Source organism: Corythoichthys intestinalis, chromosome 2 (assembly GCF_030265065.1).
Source record: "Corythoichthys intestinalis isolate RoL2023-P3 chromosome 2, ASM3026506v1, whole genome shotgun sequence".
NCBI classification, from domain to species: domain Eukaryota; kingdom Metazoa; phylum Chordata; class Actinopteri; order Syngnathiformes; family Syngnathidae; genus Corythoichthys; species Corythoichthys intestinalis.
Window position 1 is genome coordinate 2,071,790 of NC_080396.1, and position 6,000 is coordinate 2,077,789.

Here is a 6,000-nt window from a genome sequence, read left to right on the forward strand (position 1 = left end):
GCGCTGAGTGTGTTGTACTTCCGCTTTACTTGGCATATTTCAATAATTGGAATTTGGATGTTTGTGAATCGTTCTCGAATCTTCCACGGCCGAATCGCGAATAATCTAAGAATCGGAAATTTTGCACACCTCTAATGTTAAGTATTTTCAGTTATACAGTTATTATTTAAAAAAAAGTTGTATGTAGGCCTGTCGCGATAACAAATTTTAGTGTGCGATAATTATTCTCATAAATTATTGCGATATGCGATATTATTGCGCCCCCCCAATTTTTTTTAACCAATTTACAATAACACAGTGCGAATACAGTATATATTAATAGATCAAGTACACCCATTTAAACACGATAAATATTTACTCTTAAATTCAAATATACTTTTAAAGAAATCACAACTAAAAACAATAGACCCTGCCTCTTAAGTAAAAAACAACAATATTGATACCGCACAGAAACAGAGAATAAATAAAATGTGTTTAATAAAAAAAAATTGCACTTAATAACTTAAGCATTTAGGAAAATGAAAAAAATTCCCGTCATAGCTTTTGCAATGGTGTTCCATAGGAATGCAACGATACAGTTAAGTCATGGTTCGGTACGAATTTTGATACGGGGGACACGATTTTTGAGCCGATTCAAAACATTTAATGCTGTGTAAGAAAAAATAACAATTGTATTTTTTGTTTCTTTTTTTTTTTTTTTTTTTTTTTTTTTTTTTTTTTTTTGCTAACGAGCAAAAATTAAATTGCCATCATATAAACATGCATTTTAGTGCATAATATTTACGTGCTTACTTATATACTTATAAAAGTGCTGAGAACAATCTTTACTGTTTGTAAAGTGAGGCAGGGCACACCGTTGATTGCTACAGCTCTCTTAGCAGCTAGGTTTACTACATGAGCAAGACATCCTATTTATGGTCCGAATCCATCTGTGTCACGTACTGAGTTAACAATATCTGCAACATTATCTATAGTCACTGGTATGGATTGATTTGGCCTTCTTAACCTCATGTGACAAATGACAGTTTAGAATTCATCGATGTAGTATATGGACTACATGTCCCATAATCACTCTGGGCTCACGTAGCCAATGGCATGGGACGTAGCACATCTAGTTTGCCATTTCATGATATCTAGTGTGCGCGCGCAAGCATATGACGGCTTTCATAAACAGGACGAGTTTGAAGCACAGCGCTCTTAATTTCATTCAGCTGTTCGTTGTCAAAGTGAGGTTATTCGTAGCAGCCAAGTCGGTAACAATGTTTTGGCGGACTTCGTTGTAAATATCCAGCGTTGTGCCGAAAAATAGCCGCCCCGCGTGAAATGTCACTCCTGACGGGAGCGCCCACACGTCAACAACACCGGCGCGCCATAGATGGTCCACAGTCACTCCGGAGCACTGACGCGGCCGGTATACGTTGAACAATAAGATATAATGGGAACGATTGGCTCTGTCATAAAATCAATAACGTCTGGCCTGCACACAGACTTCATAAATTGGTCAGCAGTACTGCTACAAGCATATGAAGTAGCTTACACACTAAATGCTGCTCCTCATTTACCCACTAAAAGGCAGCAGCACTCTAAGCAACATTAACCCCGTGTGACCCTTTACTTCCAATTTCCATTTTCTAAAATGGCGACATCAACAACAACAACAAAAAGTTGACTGTGACGGCCGACGTTTCAAGGATAGGTTGAAATTGGACTATTTCTTCACTAAAATACTAGAGGTGTGCATCGGCACTGCCCTCACGATTCGATTCGATTACGATTCGGAGGGCCACGATTCGATTCGATCCGATTCGATTCAGAGGGTCACGATTCGATTCGGTTCGATTTGGCAATGCATGGCGATGCATTAAATTTTTTTTTTTTTTACACACAGTAGCAGCCTTTCACAAAGTGCAACATCTGAACTGTGCAAAATCAGTAATAACAGTCACTGTATTTTAGTCACAACAACCCATCAATAAAAATATTCAAGTAAATATTAAAGAAAACGACAAAGAAAATATTGTGGTGCCGCAGCATCTTTATCGCAATAACAATCCAGGGAATTGATTGATATTTGAATGTAAAGTAGCTCCCTCTACAGTTGAGCCTAGATCTTGAGCCCGAACCTGAACCCGACCCGACCGAATTTCAGGCCAGGTTGGGCCCAAAATGTCAATTTACGTTCGGGTCAGGTCAGGTCGGATCGGGCCGGACTTCACTCCCGCTAACGTTTTTTTAAATAAATATATATTTGTATACTAACAGAATGTATGGATGTTAAACTAAGGAATACTTGTTACAAAATAAATAAATTGGATGAAACACAAGGAGATTCTGTAATCACAAACATCAGCCAGTGCGTTGTTTGCGCACATGAATGCTGTGGCCCCGCCCTCCTTTTAATCTTCCCCACCCGCTCTTGGCGCTCTCCGCGAGTCTGCAACGCTGCATCCTGGTATTTCCTTTTTGAATTTCAATATAGAGCCGCAAGAGGTGAAAAGCAAACTAAAGACGGTGGCATTGAAAAGGCAAGAATCCACAAGTGGTGTGTGGAAAGGATTTAAATTGATAGTGGAAGATGTTACAGAAAACTGTCGGGCTTGTCGAATGCAACAAATGTGGCGCTTTGCTCTTGTACGAGAACAGAAAGACTGGAACATTGACGCTGAGCAGGCATTCTAAAAACTGTACTGGCCTAAAAGATACTAGTCAAACATCGTTATTATCATTTATTTCAAGGGCTGCACCTCTTCGTGCTAAGCAGGACATCGTGGAGTTCGGGCTCGAGCCTACAAATAAAACGTAAAATTTCGGGCTCTCGGCCTTTAATACACGGGGCCAGGCCAGGTCGGGCTGGATTTTTAGGCCCGAACTAAGCTCTAATCGAGAGAGCAGAGAGATAGGACATAACATAACAATGGCTGAAGCGGAGAAAGTGGGAGCGAGAAAGATTATTGATGCACCTAACACATTAAAAGCAGACATCTGGAGACATTTTGGTTTCTACGAGGTTGGTGGGAAACTTGACCAGAGTTATGCGGTGTGTAAAAAATTAAACATGAGAATAATAATACAAATGGGGAAACCAAATCCATTGCGTCACCGGAATTGCGCAGGGAAGATTTTTGAACGTACTTATATATTTTTAAAATGCGCTGAATCGATTCGGCTTGTTGCCCGCATTGAATCGAAGCGTCCATTCCCCGCATCAGGATGCATCGCCGCATCGATTATTGTTGACACCCTTATAAAATACACAACTGTGTTTGCCTCATTTGCAAAGAGACAGTCGCTGTTTTTAGAGTTCGATGTGAGGCGATATTGCCAAACAAGACACGCTGACATGATTACAGGGAAGATACGCAGCGAGAAATTGAAGCAACCTGAAGCTAGCCCGAGAGTCGAAAGAGACAGCCACAGAGGCTAATTGCAAGATTGTTGAAATTATGAATGAATCAAAAATAATAAAGCAAATGTGACACACAAAATGACTTGCCAAAATTTGCTTAAATATATTGTTCTACGTAAAGGATGTCTGCCAAGGTCGGCCCCCCACATTTTTACCACACCAAGTCTGGCCCCCTTTGCAAAACGTTTGGACACCCCTGGTCTAAGGTGTTTGAAAAATAGATTAGACCCCTTACAAAAATTTTTGTGATAGTTTTATTGTTATAAATAGTTTTATTGCTTTACAACTTTTAGATATATATGTAGGAAAGTAAATTACATGCAATGACACTTTTCGGCCACCAGGTAAAATCAGCTTATTGGGTAGGAGCTGCCCCATAACCTCATATCCAATTTTAGCTATGTGGCGAGCATGGCAAATATATACAAACACGTAATCGCATTCTCTCAAATAGAAAAATCACGATGCTGGACATAGGCTTACCACTCTCCTGTTCATGAAGTGTCAAGCTGTCAAATGGCGTCATGACGACGTCTGCTGTGTCAAGTAAATCGTCGTCATCTGACGCCTCAGGTTCAAACATGTAGGCATTAAATGTAGATCATCTTTCCTGGAAGCCTTTGCCATCGATAGCGTCAGGAAAGAGCGATCCTGAATTGTTACCTTTGCTGGAAATGATATCGTTGTTGCTGCTATGCTAGCTGTGGATAGTCTTCTGTTGCCTACGTCACACTTCTGCATTTGGAAAGGGACCATTAACGGAGTTAAAAAAAATCTAGGGCTGTCAAAATTATCGCGTTAACGGGCGGTAAGTTATTATTTTAATTAATCACATTAAAATATTTTACGCAATTAACGCATGCCCCGCTCAAACAAATTAAAATGAAAGCACAGTGTTTTTTGGAGTTTTGTCGCCCTCTGCTGGCACTTGGGTGTGACTGATTTTATGGGCTTCAGCACCCATGAGCATTGTGTAATTACTGACATCAACAATGGCGGGCTCCTGGTTTATTTTTTGATTAAAAATTTTACAAATTTGATTAAAACAAAAACATTACGAGGGGTTTTTAATATAAAATTTCTATAACTTGTACTAACATTTATCTTTTAAGAATTACAAGTCTTTCTATCCATGGATCGCTTTAAGACGGGTGGGCAAACCGGTCCTCGAGGGCCGCTGTGGGTCCTGGTCTTTGTTCCAACTGAGCCAACACACATAGTTTAACCAATGAGGTTTCAGCAGAAATGAGAAGCACCTGACTGCAATTGACTGATTACACTTGTAAAACAGCAGATTGGTGAAAAGGTGTCCTCTTAATGGGTTGCAACAAAAACCTGCACCCACTGTTGTGGAATAGTTTGCCCACCCCTGCTTAAAGAGAATGTTAATGCCATCTTGTTGATTTATTGTTATAATAAACAAATGTACTATGTACTTATGTACCGTATGTTGAATGTATATATCCATCTTGTGTCTTCTTTCCACTCCAAAAATAATTGATAGAAAAATATGGCATATTTTAGAGATGGTTTAAATTGCGATTAATTACGATTAATTCATTTTTAAGCTGTAATTAACTCCATTAAAAATTCGTTTGACAGCCCTAAAAACAACGCAAATTATCCTTACAAGTATGAGTTAATAATGACGTGGTTGTTTTGACGAACTCGTCCAAAGTTGATATGAGTAAAATGACAGCAAAATCCGAAAAGCTCTTTAGCTGCCCTTTAAGCAGGCTAAATCAAGCCATACTAGTGACTATAGATAATGCTGCAAATACGGTTAATTCAGTACGTGACACGGATGGATTCGGACCACAAATCGGATGTTTTGCTCAAGTAGTAAACCTAGCTGCTAAGAGAGCTGTAGCAATCAACAGTGTGCCCCGCCTCACTTTACAAACAGTAAAGATTGTTCTCAGTACTTTTATACAAAATTTCTTTGGATCAGTAAGAAGTAAGCACATAAATATTATGCACTAAAATGCATGTTTAGAAATGGCGATTTAATTTTTGCTCGTTAGAAAAAGAAAAAAAAACTATACAAAAAATTGTTATTTTTTTTTTCCAGAGCATTAAATGTGTTGAATCAAAAATCATACCAAACCGCGACTTAACTGTATCGTTGCATCCCCATGGAACACCGTAGCAGAAGCTATGAGTGGAAAAGTGTTCAATTGCCGAAATGCTCAAGTTGTTAAGTGCAATTTTTTTTTTTTTTTTTTTTTCATAAAAATCACATTTTATTTATTCTTTGTTTCTGTGCGGTATTAATATTGTTGTCTTTTACTTAAGAGGCATGTTCTATTGTTTTTAGTTGTGATTTCTTAAAAAGTATTTCTGAATTTAAGAGTAAACATCGCATTTAAATGGGTGTACTCGTATGGGGCGCCGTTTGTAAAGCAGCACATGCTGAAAATTACGACAACATTTTCTCACATTTAGCGCCACGTACGCCTGTCACGATAACAAATTTTAGTGTGCGATAATTATCATAAATTATTGCGATATTATTGCGCCCCCCCCCAATTTTTTAAAACCAATTTACAATAACACAGTGCGAATACAGTATATATTAATAGATCAAGTACACC